The 15,078-nt window shown below is 46.7% G+C and overlaps 1 long non-coding RNA gene across 3 annotated transcripts in view; it reads left to right on the top strand.

Moving 5' to 3' along the window:
• The window catches only part of LOC113903518, a 33,561-nt gene extending 20,848 nt beyond the window's left edge, over positions 1–12,713 (top strand). Inside the window, exon 3 of one of the 3 annotated variants that reach the window (XR_003514161.1) lies at positions 11,953–12,713. This is a non-coding gene — a long non-coding RNA (uncharacterized LOC113903518). Of the gene's footprint in view, positions 1–1,573; positions 2,539–3,048; positions 3,677–11,952 lie in introns of those variants that run through there. The other 2 variants (XR_003514160.1, XR_003514162.1) reach the window with 2 other exon arrangements.
• Positions 12,714–15,078: the final 2,365 nt, after the last annotated feature.

Below are 15,078 nucleotides of genomic sequence, written 5' to 3'. Positions count from 1 at the left end.
CTTCTACTCCCCTTTACAACGTGACTTTGCAACTCCTCCAGTCGAGAGGTAAGAGTCTGCTTCTTTACTCCTTGCATCTGATTTTGCCATGTCGTTTTCTTTGTGACACAAGCAGAAGCTTGAGCACTGGGCTGTCCTCTCCTTGGGTTCCTGGGACCACCACAGGCATGTCCCAGCAGCCTGTTGTTGGATCAGAGACTATTAGATGCGGCAGAGCGCTCAGGTTTTTTTGTGAGCCCAGCAAGACTCACGGTAGAATCTCCCAGCTCAGTCCACCCAGTTGCTTGCCCACAGACTTCTGAGCTGAATAAATGATTGCTGCTGGTTATAGAATAAAAAGGAATTGGTACAACAACAAAAGAGACTTATGCTTGTCCTACCTTTGGAAGGGGAAATATTTGATGGGGTTGGAGAAGTGGGAAAAGATGTCTGCTCATTTAGGGAGATGGGCTGTGCTTTTTGTTATTATTACTGAGGGTAGGGTAATGGCTCCTCTGGCTGGGGGACTACCCTGGCTGCCCAGAGATGCTTGCCGATACTCCTCGACCATTTCCGTTGTCACATGGACCCTCCACCAACTTGTGCTACAAGCTGATTGTCCTGACTTTATATTCTCAGTCTCCCTACTGGTGCCCTGGACCACTTGTGTATAGGACACACTCTGTGTGTTCATTAAACAAAACGACAACAACAAAAATACAGCTTGCCTCTCTTAAAACTCTGCTATACCAAATAGGAAGGAGTTGAAGCTTACTTTAGCTTTCACAGCAGATGTTTTTGCATTCATTTTCCCCCCGGGGAGGAGAGGAAATGCAAATTGTTCATTTGAGCAATTTCTATCCCTTTTGGATGGCCCCATCCTCTCTATGAAATGTGCGTCGCTCCTCAACCAAATTGTATGGGATCATCTTTCCAAAAGGAGAAAACCTAGTTTGCATGCTTCAAATTAGAGAACTGCATTAAAGCGTGTGGAAATCAGAGATGCACACCACCCTGGTCCCAGCCAACTCGGGCCTTCAGGGAGGATGCTGCCTGATGCTTAGTGGTTCCGACATCCCAAAGAGGTGGCAGGAGATCTAATGACATGTCTAAAGAATGTATAGCTCATTATGCAATGTTTTGAAATTGTTAGTGGAGCATCTTTCTTAGGCAGGTGTATTAGGGATGAAACTTTCAAAGCCTCTCTACACAGGCTGTATTCGGGCCAACTCCCTGGTATCAAGAAAGCGGAAGGAATGTGAATTAAGTTTTCCTTTTTTCAGCACAAAACCACCTTCTGCAGCCCATCGGCTGGCGCTGGCTTCCTCACCAGTTCAATTTCCCTGGAACTCTGAGGCCAGCAGAAAACTCCGGAAACTGAAACCAAGAAACCTCCAGAGTTCCCAGAGGAAATTGGACCACCCGAACCTTTCTAAAAATGGGTGATCACTGACCAAATTACAAGTCAGGATGAGGGTCTCTGGGGCATGAATTTTTCTGAGGTTTCAGAATATTTTCACTGGACTGAGAATGTTTGGACTCAGGTTTTTGGTTTTCTGGATCAGGAAAAATATCTGGGCCATTTTCCCCTCAGGAGAACAGAGCAAAGGGACCACGACTGTCCCGAGGGCTCCAGGGCAGGCAGAACCCTGCTGCCCATCCAGTACCAGCCGCTCCTGACACTCCATCCTGGGATGCTCACTCTGCAGCTACTCCCTGGGCAGCCACGTCGCTGTCATTTACTGCTGGGCTGGCCTTCCAGAAGCCCAATCCCATGGACTTTTGATGACAGGGATTTTCAGTGTTTGGCTAGTAAAGTTGCACTGTTTTTCTCCAGTGGATAAAAAAATCCTGACTTCCTTTGTCTCTAATTAAAGACAGATGGGCAGAGGATGACTCGCCTCTTCATTTTTTCCCTCCGTGTGAGCGTGTGGCTGAGGGCAATCCACTTTGCCTGTCACCAATTTGTTGGGCAGCTTTAAACAGGTCACCGATCTCTCTGCAACGTGAGAGACACACACACACACACTTCTCTATTGGGTGTCCTGTGCTCCTTCCCTGTTGGGTGATATTTAGCACCTGTAAAAGTGCTCTGGAAGCAAAGCCCTGGGTTGTCAAAATGCCCATTCATCATTATAAACAAATTTATTCCCTAACACTTGTGATCTTTAGAACTAACTGGAGTAAGTGCAAAAAAACCAAAAATCTCTTTGAAATAAAAGGGAGGAGGATGGAGTAAAAGTCTGGTCCACACAGTAAGTTAACAACACCCTGGGACTGCAGGTTTTTTCCTACCTGAGAAGCTTTAACTCTGCAGGTGCAGAAGCATGAGGAGAGTGAAGACCTTCCCAGATCACCAAAAGGCAAACTATTTGCCGCCACTTTGTGCCTTTTCCCCCCCCCCGAAATAGGCATCAGCACGAGTCATCGTTCTTGTGCAGCAGGTGTAGCTCGTGCCCGGGTGATCCTTCCAAATGAATCAGTGTTTAATTAACATCTCCAGGCAAGAAAACTGGAGTGGGTTGCCATGCCCATCTCCAGGGTATGTTCCCGACCTGGGGATCGAACCTGCGTCTCTTACGTCTCCTGCATAGGCAGATGGATTCTTCACCACTAGCTCCCCCTGGGAAGTCCTATATCTCCATAAATCTGGGGTAGGGGGGCGGCAGGGGGAATTAAGTGCATTGGGCCTTCCCTGGCAGTCCAGTGTTTAAAACTTCACCTTCCATTGCAGGGTGTGAGGATTTGATCCCTAGTTAGGGAGCTAAGATCCCACATGCCTCGTGGCAAAATAAATAAATAAATAAAACAGAATTAATATTATAACAAATTCAATAAATATTTTTAAAAATGATCCACATTAAAAAAAAACTTTAAGAAATAAGAAAGTGCATTACTTAAGGTATTACAAATAAAAAAATAGAAAATGAGAAGTAAAAGGGGAGAGCCTTTCAATGTTTTTAAAATATATGTGTCCCAAAATGTTGACGATAGCTGCCTTAGGTATTTTGGTAACGATCCTTGTCAGAGTCTAAAAAATGAGCCATCCTCGTCCGTATTACTCACCAGAAACATGCTCAAAGCTTCTCATGTTTAATACACTTGGAAGAGAGTTCACCCACCTGCTAACAGAAGCCCCCAGAAGAGGGTCCCTGGGGAGGACGGAGGAGTGACCATGATGCTCTATCTTCCTCGAGTGGCTTTTTGCTTTTCTCTTCCGGAAGGAGTTCAGAAGCAAAGAGGAAGTGTCTTTTCTGTCCTCGAACACAAGGAATCAGGACTGAAACCTATCATAATTCCAGTCCCTTGGACCCATGCCCCCGCCCCCGAATGAAACCATGCCAGCCATCGCAGACCTGCTCCACTGCTGCAAGGGAAGAGAGAAGAGAAGCTGGAAGAGAGGGATCAGAAAAGGGCCTCCTGCTTCATCACACACTGAGCCTGATCAGGTTCTTTGCAAATCACCACCGAGAAGTCGCTGCTCTGGGAAGTGCTGCTCTGCCATCACTCATGTCCCTAAACCTAGGACGAGTATGGCTTTATCAGGGTTCATCTGGTGCTTATCACAGTCTTGCTGATGGCCGTACATACTCAGAAGACCCTGAAAACCAAGAGCTGGCCACCCCCATGAGAACCGCCCCAAATCCCAGTTTCCACCAAAGGAGATTAAAGCAAAGAGCTGTTTTTAGGGACTGTGTGTGTGTTTGTGCACGCTTTTGTTTTTTTAAACTGTTCAAAGAGTCTGTAGGAGGATTTTTGCTCAGAGCTCTGGCCCTCCAGACAGCCCAGGGCCCTCCACCACATCCTGCCTCTCCACTTCCTCCCCCTTTTTCCCAGCTCCAAGCCAAGCTGGGAAGTCTCTCACGCCCCTGAGGCTTGGCGGGAGGAAGCCTGAACTTGATACAGCTGCCTTTCCTGGGGCCTGCGAAGCACATTGATCCCTGGGTCTGGGCTGCTTTGCTTGCCTATTTTTAGCCTCGTGCTGTAGACCTTTCTGAGGGCTCAGGACATGTCTCCATTTGGGCTGGGCCACGCCAGGGAGGGGTCCCCGTGTGCTGCCAGGGCTGTTGGACACCTGAACAGGGATCCACGCAGCAGTTAAATGTGGTTTGTTTTAACGTCAAAAGGAAGAGGAATACACACCCTTCACCAGCTCCCTCCCTGTCTCCCAAGAACAAAGGTCTGAGTTGCCTCTTCAGCCCAGCGGCAGGCCCTAGAGGGTAGTTGTGGATGCTTGACTCAGGTCACACCGCAGAGGCAGAGGGGCAGGAACGTCCCACGCAGGACAGCCAGTCACAGATCAGGTCAGAGGGGCAGGAATGTCCCACGCAGGACAGCCAGTCACAGATCAGGTCAGGCTTGGTCAAGGACCTGCCTCCCCAGCCTGTCCTCCATCCTTGTCCCCTGTGTCAGGCAAGCCACCCTCCCCACCACATGTCCTGGCTTCCAGCCTTGGCACCCACTGCTTCAGCAGAGCTGAGCTCGCTTGTCTGCTCTGCATCTTCAAGACCCAGGGCAGACCCCACCACAGCCTCCATCGCCTAGGAATGGTTGATGTGTGGCTGTCACACCCACCCAACAGGGTGCCTTGAGGGTGACCATGTCTGCTCACGTTATTTGCATGTATGCCTGGTGGTCCATGCCTGAAGGGAGAGTGTGTGGTCTTGAGGAAGGAGGCGTGGTTTGGGGCCAGCATATGACCCCACGTAACAGGTTCAGTGAAAGCCGAGCAACTGAGCCTGCACACCACAAAAAAGATCCTATATAATGCAACTAAGACTTGAAACAGCCAAATAAATAAATAATAATTGTGAAATATTGAATATACCATTTCTGACTTGTCTCCATGCATGCTAAGTCACTTCAGTTGTGTCCAACCCATTGCAACCCTGGACAGTAGCCTGCCAGGCTCCTCTGTCCATGGGATTCTCCCAGAAAGAAATACTGGAGTGGGTTGCCATGCCCTCCTCCAGGGGATCTTCCCACCCCGGGATTGAACCCACATCTCTTAGGTCTTCTGCATTAACAGGCGGGTTCTTTACCACTAGCGCCACCATCATTATCACCCAATATTCAGGCAGAATGTCATATCCAAAATAATCAGACGTGACACTTAGAAATGAAAAACGAGCTAGAATTCACAAGCTGACATGAGACAAATAATCGCCGTTCAACCCAAAAATGACATCCCAGCAGTGACCCTGCAGTATTTACACCAGAGCTTGTCATACTAACTCTTGGACGGGGTGGGGGCAGGGCAGGCGTGGGTAGCTGACAGTCACCAGGTGTAACTGCAGAGCCAGTGCTAGGAGGTGGGATTTCTGACCAAGGGAAGAGGTCCAAAGACTAGGTAAGTTCAGTATGAGGGCCCCTGAGCCTGGGACAAACTGCAGCAGAGATGCCCTAACCAGAGTCAGCATAAGAACAGGTGTCCAGCACAGGCCTGACCCAACGCTTGGGGACGGGCCCTCAGGAGCCTGTGTCACCGCTGACCCAAGGCAGCTCCTGCCGCATGGGTCAAGAGGGACTCACGGCTCCACTGCCCCACAAGGAGGCACTGAGTTCTACAGACTTCTGTTAAGATCACTAGACCCATGGTTCACCACCCAAGGGTGTAATCAGAACTATCATGGGAGTTTTGTTTGTTTGTTTCAAAATCCATGTCAGGGCCTCCCACTGAACCTGGAAAGCTAGAATCTTGGATGAGACTGGGGTGAGGTGGGCAGACATGTGTGACTTTAGAAGGCTGCCCAGGTGACTTAGATACAGCACCAGCCCCAAGGTGGGCACCTTCTCAGCCCAGCAGTCTGAGGTCAGAGACCCTGGCTTTGTGAGGTTTTATTGAAGTAGAGTTGATTTACAATGTTAATTTCTGCTGTATAGCAAAGTGATTCAATTATATATATATATATATATATATTCTTTTTCATATTCTTTTCCATGGTGGTTTATCATAGGACGTTGAATATAGCTCCCTGTCCTACACAGTAGGACTTTGTTGTTTATCTGTTCTATGTATAATAGTTTGTACCTGCTAATTCCAAACTCCCAGTCCATCCCTCCCCTGCTCCTGATCCCCCTTAGTGACCACAAGTCTTTTCTCTGTGTCTGTGCGTCTGTTTCTATTTCATAGGTAAGTTCATTGTGTCATATTTTAGAGCCCACGTATAAGTGATGTCATGATATTTGTCTTTCTCTGCCTAACTTTCTTCACTCAGTATGATAATCTCTAGGCCCATGTATGTTCTGCAAATGGTGTTATTTCATTCTTTTTATGGCTGAGTAATATTCCATTGTATATATGGATCACATCTTATTTATCCATTCATCTGCCAATGAAGCTTGTTGCCACGTCTTACCTATTGTGAACAGTGCTGCTGTGAACCTAGGGGTACATGTATCTTTGAATTATAGTTTTGTCTGGATATATATGCCCTGGAATGGAATTTCTGGATCATATGGCAGCTCTGGATTTCCCAGGTAGGTCAGTGGTAAAGAATCTGCCTGACAATATATCTGCCTGACAATACAGGAGCTGCAGGAGGACTCGGGTTTGGTCCCTGGGTAAGGAAGATCCCCTGGAGGAGGAGGCCTGATCCCACTCCAATATTCTTGCCTGAAGAATTCCATGGACAGAGGAGCCTGGCGGGCTACAGGCCATGGGGTTGCAAAGAGTCAGACACGACTAAGTGACTGAGCATGCATGGTAGCTCTAGTTTTGGTTAGAGACCACACATCTTCATACGTAGTACAGTTCCTCTCACATCAAGACCTGAAATGATATTTGTTGACTGAATGAACTAATGTGTGAAAAAAAATGAACAAACACTCCCAGTGACCATAAGAATTATTGATGATGCCAACAAACACAGGGCAAGACTGGAGTTTCCCACAATAGATTTTAGACCCAGTTGTACGTTAAGTCTTCCAGTTACCCACTCAGAACAACAGCTAAATGTGATAGCATTAACGTGTACTTTATAGACTAGTGCAGTTCGGCAGTATATGGTATTACTGGGCAAAATGAGGATTTGTATGAACATCGCAGAAGACAGCATACAACGAAAGAAAGTTCTCCACCTAACTCACAATTAATTATATCATCTGAGGCTTCATTCTGGCTTTGGAAACAATGGGAACCATAATTACATGTCTAAAGCCCAAAATGGAAGCCCACAAGTGTTTGACAAGGGGAACATAAGGATGATGGAGTGCTTTACCCATCAGCTTGACCACAGAGCAGCCCTGGTGAGTCACGCTTTCAGGCCGCAGTAGGATTTCTCATTACCCGCCATTCTTCTCAGTAAGTATATTGAGCTCGTGGCTACTTGATGGATGTGACTTTGTTTGTGAATTCAGGCTGGCCTGCTGTCTTCCTGGACCTGACTCTTATATAGAATAGCCATGCAAATTAGCATGGGCCTCGGGCCAGGAAAAATTAATCCAGGCTTCTGTGCAATCAAGTAAAAGGTGTCAAAGGGCAACAAAGAGGGGGCTGTGCCTGGGGCCAGGGATGCTCACTTTTACAGGTTTCTCTGCTCACCACCTGGTGATTGTGTTTTTAGTTTTTTAAAATTTTGTGACTAGCAAACTGGCAAAAATGTAAGAGAAGCTGATGAAGTCTTTCTAAATCTGTATGAGATGTGATGGAAGTTCATGTTGAAAGTGCAATTAAGGCATTCAGAGAGGGCGTCCCCAGCATCAGGTCTAAGTGGGCCTCCAGGCTGGCTGCCTGGCCTCCATCTCCAGCACCCGGCCATGCCTGGACAGCGCTCTCCACACTGGGCTGTTTCATTCACTTGGTTTGTGATGGTTGTCTGTCCCCACCATTGGATTGAGGTCCTGGAGGCTAAGGATCACATCTGTCTTGCCTTCCTCTGATTCCCAGCAAGTGGCACAGGCACTGCAAGAACACAGGAGATGCTGGCAATGCCCCCCAGCCTTCCTCTAAGGACAGGAGGCTCCAGGGTTGGCCAGGTCCACAGTTCACCTCGTACCTGACCTTCATTGAACCCCCTGCTGGCCAGCAGCTCTTGTGTTCTGCTTGGGTCCAGGGTGTCTTGAACACTCACTAAGTTTTCTTTTAGCCATGCCGGCAAGATGCTAGGTGAAACACCACCCAGAGAAAACAAGACAGAATGTGAGCAGCACAGGCAAACTGGAGAAGGAAAAGCAGGGGCTGGGGCGAAGCGGGGTGTGGATCCAGGGAGTAGATGGTCAACAGAGAGCCAGGTGGCAGGCCAGGGTCCCAGAGGGGCTGGAGGTGGAGGGCAGGAATCAGCCTAGACCAAGCATGTGGTGATGGAGACCCAGGCACAGTGGTACCCACTTCACAGGATTCCACTTAGAGGCCTGCTGCAGGGGCAGAGCCCATAGTAAGAGCAGTAACTGGTATCTAATGGACTCTCAGTCCATGTGCAGAGTCTCCTCCTGGTGGGAGTAACTGACCCAGGTCCGGGACAGGTAATCGTCAGAGCTTAGAGGTCAGAGCAGGGAGGATTTGATGGCTGGGATGGTATTATCTCGAGAGAACCAGCAATGTCCCAAGTCTCTGTCAGTCAGTCCCCCGCCCATGAGGTTTGATCTTGTATGTGGTATCACCAAGGAACAATGGCAGAGTGACAACCAAAGCACACTGTTATCTCCTGGTGCCCCCAACAGAGTGCTCGCTCACTATTTGAGCTGGGTCAGAACCAGTGGTCTCAACCAGTGGTCCCCACCAGTGGTCCCCAACCTTCTTGGCACCCAGGACCAGTTTCGTGGAAGACAGTTTTTCCACGGATCAAGGGAAGGGGTGGTGGTGGTTTCGAGATGACTTGAGCTCATTACATTCATTGTGCGTGCGCATGCCCAGTAGCTTAATCGTGTCCAATACTTTGTGACCCTATGGGCTGTAGTCCACCAGGCTCCTCTGTCGATGGAGTTCTTCAGACAAGAACACTGGAGTGGGTTGTCATTTCCTCTTCCTGGGGATCTTCCCGACCCAGGGATCAAACCTTTGTCTCCTTGCATTAGCAGGCTAATTTTTTACCACTGAGCCACTGGAAAGCCCACATTTGTATTATTATGTGCACTTTATTTCTATCATTATTACATCAGCTCCATCGCAGATCATCAAGCATTAGATCTCAGAAGTTGGGGACCCCTGGTCTAGATCAAAAGCTACACAACACAAAGACCTCCTCCCCCACAAAAATATGTAAATAATAGAATTAGCAAATTAAGAATGTCTGTAGGAAGAGTGTGGGCACGTGAAGGCAGCTGAGTCCTGGATGAGGTGATCAGAGAGAGGGGCTGCTGCCTGGGGCTATGCCCTCGGATGATGGCAGCCTTTGAGTGTCGTCATCCTTCAAGCATCTCTTCCTTGGAGAAGAAGGATGTCCCACAAGGAAGTGGCCCGGCCAGGACGCAGGTGAACAGGCAGAAGCGTGAGGACATGGGAGGGGAACCATCTGCCCCTATAGCAATTGTAGTAATAACAATAATGATGATGATAAATATTTAGATCTTATTTGCAGAGTGCAATGAAATGTACTGTTTAACCTTTACAGCAATCATGTTGGTAGCTGTTCTTTGCCTTGAGATAAGCAGATTGCTTTAGTGACTTATCCAAGACCGTAAACCTAGGAAGTAGCAGAGACAGAACTCAATACCAAAAGGGCAAAGCCCACCAGCTTTCTGTCCACCACGGAAAGCTGAATTAATCCCTCTGGGTAACGTGATTTAGATATAAGGCAGGCCTGACACTGCACCAGTCATCCCAGCCAGGCCCTCTCCTTCCATCACTCGTCCTTCTAGGCATCTTCTGCTGACTCCCAGGAGAGGAAATTTTCTCTCTGGCTATACCTTTCCAATTATACATAATGTAAACTCTTTCTGGGAATTCCCTGGTGGTCCAGTGGTTAAGAATCCACTGCAACTATTGAGCCCAGGCACTGCAGAGCCCATGAGCGACAGCTAGAGAGCCTGAGTCCTGCAACTACTGAAGCCCACACGCCACAACTAGGGAGTCTGTGCACTTTAACAAAAGGTCCTGCATGACTGAAATAAAGATTCTACATGCCACAACCAAGACTCGACACCACCAAATAAATAAATAAATATTTTTTAAAAATAAAATCTTTCCAACAATTGGTTAATTCTTAAATGCTCATCACTAGTATAGGATTTATGGCAATAGGAACCATCTAAATATATTGGTAGCTTGTTTTAAATAAAACAGTATATCTAGGTGCCAGGATACATAGAGCAATGAAATGGACCTTGGAATATGGTTACTTATTGCAACCAAAAGATGTCATTTCAAATTACTCAGTGAAAACATGGATTATATAAATAATGATAGAATAAATGATAAGATAAAGGAAAACTCAACTGAATCTTTACCTTAGTCTTTACCATCAACATACAGATGCATCAAAAATTTAAGTATAGAAGTACAAAGCCATGAATGTACTGGATAAAAGCTATGACTATTTTTATAATCTTGGAATGAGGAAGGGACTTTTCCATCCCAAGATTATATTGATATAGCACATAATTTTAAATCTCATGTAGCAGAAAATTACAAGAGAGAAATAATGAACTGGGAAAAATATTTGCAAACTGTATAACAGATTGAGAGTTAATATATTTACTATACACAGAGCTCCTACAAATCAATAAAAGGAAACAAATAGCCCAATAAAAATGGGAAAGGAAACACACAAGCTTTTTTAAGGTACAAAAGGGTATATTTTATTTACTTATTTACTTTAAATTGGAGTATAATTGCTTTATAACGTTGTGTTAGTTTCTGCTGTACAACAAAGTGAATCGGCTACACTTAAACATATATCCCCTCCCACTCACCCAGTCCCACGCCTCTAGGCCATCACAGAGCACCAAGCTGAGCTCCCTGTGCTATACAGCAGCTTCCCACTAGCTATCTATTTTACACATGGCAACCCACTCCAGTGTTCTTTCCTGGAGAATCTCAGGGACCGGGAGCCTGGTGGGCTGCTGTCTATGGGGTTGCACAGAGTCGGACACAACTGAAGCGACTTAGGAGTAGCAGCAGCAGCAGTGTATATAAATATGCCAATGCTAGTCTCAATTCGTCCCACCCTCTCCTCCCGCTTTGTGTCCATGAACCTATTTGCAGGGCAGACACAGAGAACACATAAGCTTTTAAACAAAGAAGAAATATCTAACATGAAAATATACTCCATCCTTACTAATAAGCATAGTTACACAAGTAACTATAGTGTATTTGTGTGTGTATGTTTACCTATCAAATACAAAGAATAATGAGACTGAATGTTGCTAGCATGCTACAGAATGGGTTTTTGCATGCACTGGTAGTTGGCATACAAAATGATAACTTCTGGAGGAAAGTTTAGTAATATACACCCAAATTTAAAATATACATACTAAAAAAAACAATAAAAAAAAATAAAATATACATACTTACTCTTAGCCCAAGAATTCCAAGTCAAAGTATTCATTTATTTTTACTGTAGTAAAAGACATATATTATAAAATTTACCATTGTAACCACTTTAAAATGTACAGTTCAGAAGCATCAACTACATTCACATTGTTGGGCCACCATCACCACCATCCACCTGCAGAACTTTTTTCTCCTCCCCTATTGACACCCTTCACCTATTAAACAATTGTGTTCTTTCTGTCTCTAGTAATTTGACCAAAGAATTAATCTGAATGAGAAATTGCATTAAGAGCTACATATATATGCACAAAAGATGTAAAAGATGTCATTCAAAAAGCATTTCTTGAGGACCTACTGAAGGTACGCTAGGTAATAAACCAGATAGGCCAGGTTACCTGACTTACGCACAAGTCATGATCAAGAGAAGGTACAGCATGAACAAGTGCATAAAGAATAGAGCATTAAGTTGCCATTAAGTTTGAAGAAAATGAACAGGGATTTCCCTGGTGTTGCAGTGGTTAAGGATCTGCCTTGTAATACAGGGGACGCCGGTTTGATTCCTGGTCCAGGAATTAAGAGCCCACATGCTGCAGAACAACTAAGCCCACTCGAGGCAACTATTGAGCCCTCTGGAGCCTATATGCTACAACAAGAGAGTCTGTGTGCCACAATGAAAGATCCAGAATGCCGCGACTAAGACCTGATGCAGCCAGGTAAATAAATAAATACTTAAAAAAAAGTTCTCTCAAGCACTATTTATAAGAACCAACAAATTAGAAAAACTAAACATCCAAGCAACATCTCTGTGAAGGTGGAGAATCCATCTGGCCAGATGTCATTATGTGCCAGTTTATTACAGACCGCAAGAGACTTTCTCAGAACTAACTCCCTTAATTCAGGGTTTTCTTCTGTATTTTCCTGGAGGGCAAGAGTTTCCAACATTTGGGGGTAGAAAATAATGTAGCAGGGGTCCACGCCAATGCTGCTTTATTCCAAGAAGGAATGCATGGATGACAGTTTCAAGTGTTTGATGTCCAACCCCTCCTAAAACTGTAACATAACAGCCGGCAGATGAAGAGACTGATCTAAATCTCCTTTCTGTGGTTTTACTTTTGTTCTGGCAGACTGAGCAACACGAAAAAAAAAAAAAAAAAATTACAGCGCGTGCATGGGAAACATTCTTCCCTTTTTTCTTGAGTAACGGACACGTTGGAGAGCCAGCGTGAGTAAGGGGCGACGGCTTTGCTGTGATAAATGCAAAAAAGCATCCAGGGCCTGGCCTACCCTGAGCCCAGGCAGGAAATTCAAGGGTAATATAACACTTTACCGTTAAGTAATGCCATTGGAATAAAACCATGTTTGGGATGACTTTTGGCTCTCACTTGGAATTTCTGTTTCATTTGCTTCCAAAAAGAACTCTTCTCCCATAAAGTTCTTAACTTGCATTTCAAAAGTTTTTGTAGCTGTATAAATAGGATGTATGCGAACTGGCCTTGAATTGAAGCTGTATGTCATAGAACACGCAGAAAAACACATCCAATCCAGGACCTCGGTTTTCAGGATGGACTCCAGGGCAGCAGCTTCGAGCAATGGAAGTGCAATTCACAAGTTAGAGACCTCACTCTGCCCTCTGCTAGCAGTGTGACCTTGCGTGGATTCTTTGACCTTGGAGCCAGTAAAAGAGGAATAACAATAGTACCCACTCAGAGGGTTTTTTGACGATAAAATGCAAGAATATGAAAGGCTCAGTGCTAGCCTGCCATACAGCTTTTTCCTTCTTTCCTGGGCTTCATAACTGAGCTGGGCATGACTAGCCTCAGCGTAGAAAAAGACTAAAATGGAAAACCAGAATTTATTTTTGTCTGAATAACTTGGCCATGGTTGGACTGTTTTTCCCTGTTGGTTTTAAGCCATATTTCTCCAGTGCTGCCTCCTAGGCTGAATTTCTGCATGATTGAAACACCATTTTCAGTTTCAGAGGAACTCAGGTGAACTGAAGCATCTCTGCATAACTCGGATGGTGCAGGAATCAGACTCACGGGACAGACTGGTGAATCTGCAGGTTTAGCTGGGAGAAGACTGGGGGTGAGGGTGTGGGGAGTGTCTCCAAACATCTGAAGGGTAATACCATGTGAAATAGAAATTTGATTAATTCTCCATGGTTCCATAAGTGGAGGCAGATTCCAGTTTTATGGATAGAAAACCTCTTTTTAAAAAAAATCAGATTGTCAAGGAAAGATTCTGTCTTCTGATGTAAGGAATTCCAGAGGGATCCTATCAGGGAGTAGTTCTTCACATCCCAGGAGTCCTACAGGGAATTCTGCATCAGAAAAAAGCTGAGTAAGCACCCTTTCAGGTTCTTTTCAGGTCGGGGAGGCTGCAGTTCAGGTAGCTACAGACATGCAACATTTTGCTGCAGGCACTTAAGGAAGCAGCCCTAGGAGGTGCAAGGCACGTACAGGGGCTCACAGACTGAGCTTATGTGAGAATTTTAACCTTTCATAACACAAGTGTCATGCCACATTGCGGGGGGGGGGGGGGGGGGGGGAGGCGGGGAGCCTTTAACCCGCTAGAAAGGAAAACGTTCCTAGTTTAGGTATCATATTTTACAGGTTCCATCATATTTTACAAGTTCCTGTAGACACAGGGACCAAATGAAACTGAACCACGATCTTGGGCATCAAATTACACTTCACTTTTACCTTTTCCCCCTGTGATTCTGACATAAGTGATTAAAAATGAACCCGAACCTTTGACCTACCCATTTGGTTTTGTTCTTTTTTTTCCTCGTCTCTCTGTTCACCTGCAAACCTCCGCTAGTCGTTTCATAGAGCTTTGGTCAACTGCTTTCAACAGCTAGACATTAAAGCCACTGAGGGCATAAACAGGAAGCTCGTGTTTAGGTGGGAGTTCCTAGGAATTTTATACCACTGACCACAGAGGCCAAGAGAGAAAGGAAATAGGAAAAACAGTGTAAATACCTGGGTGACTAATGACGCGCAGCTCAGCTGGCTTTTCTGAACACTTAACAGGAAGTCTTTCCAGGGGAAACACCCTGCACATTTTTCGGGACCCCGCGTGGCACTGAAGGGCCGTATCGGGGCGTTTGCTGGTAACCCAACAGACTCTGCCCACGTCTCCAAGACGCCAACTCGATTTGCATGCGTGGTGCAAACCGCTCGCCGAGCGCCAGGCTCCAGGTCTGGGATTGCAAAGGCTTGGAGGGCCACCCCCTTCCCGGTTCACACCGCGAGCGCCTAAGAGGATTTAGAATCAAGTGGGCACATTTGCAGGCCTCGTTGTGAAGAGGCAGCTGGAGCGCGGCGCAGCCCCCCGCGCCCCAGGGCTGCATTGTCCTCCGAGGGGCCGCCGCCAGGGCTCCTTTGTGCGCGGGGCTGGCCCTGCCCTCCCGCCCGGGGCCCCGCGGGCCCCCTCCCCGACCTATCCCCCCAGCCCCCCACAACCACGCAGACGGCTCCCTCCGGCCCCCGACCCGCCGGCTGCCGCGGGCCCCGCGCCGAGGAGCAGGCAGGGCGGGCAGGCCATCTGCACCGAGACTGACTGCGGCCCCGGAAGGTCAGCGCCCCGAGGATCGCCGTCTGAACAGCAGGCCACCCGGGCCTCCCAGCAACACAGGGACATCTGCTCCCCTTCATTCAGAACCCGGG

The sequence above is a fragment of the Bos indicus x Bos taurus genome, chromosome 13 (assembly GCF_003369695.1).
Source record: "Bos indicus x Bos taurus breed Angus x Brahman F1 hybrid chromosome 13, Bos_hybrid_MaternalHap_v2.0, whole genome shotgun sequence".
NCBI lineage: Eukaryota > Metazoa > Chordata > Mammalia > Artiodactyla > Bovidae > Bos > Bos indicus x Bos taurus.
Note: the sequence above shows the minus strand (reverse complement) of the source record. Positions and strands in the feature narration are given on the sequence as shown.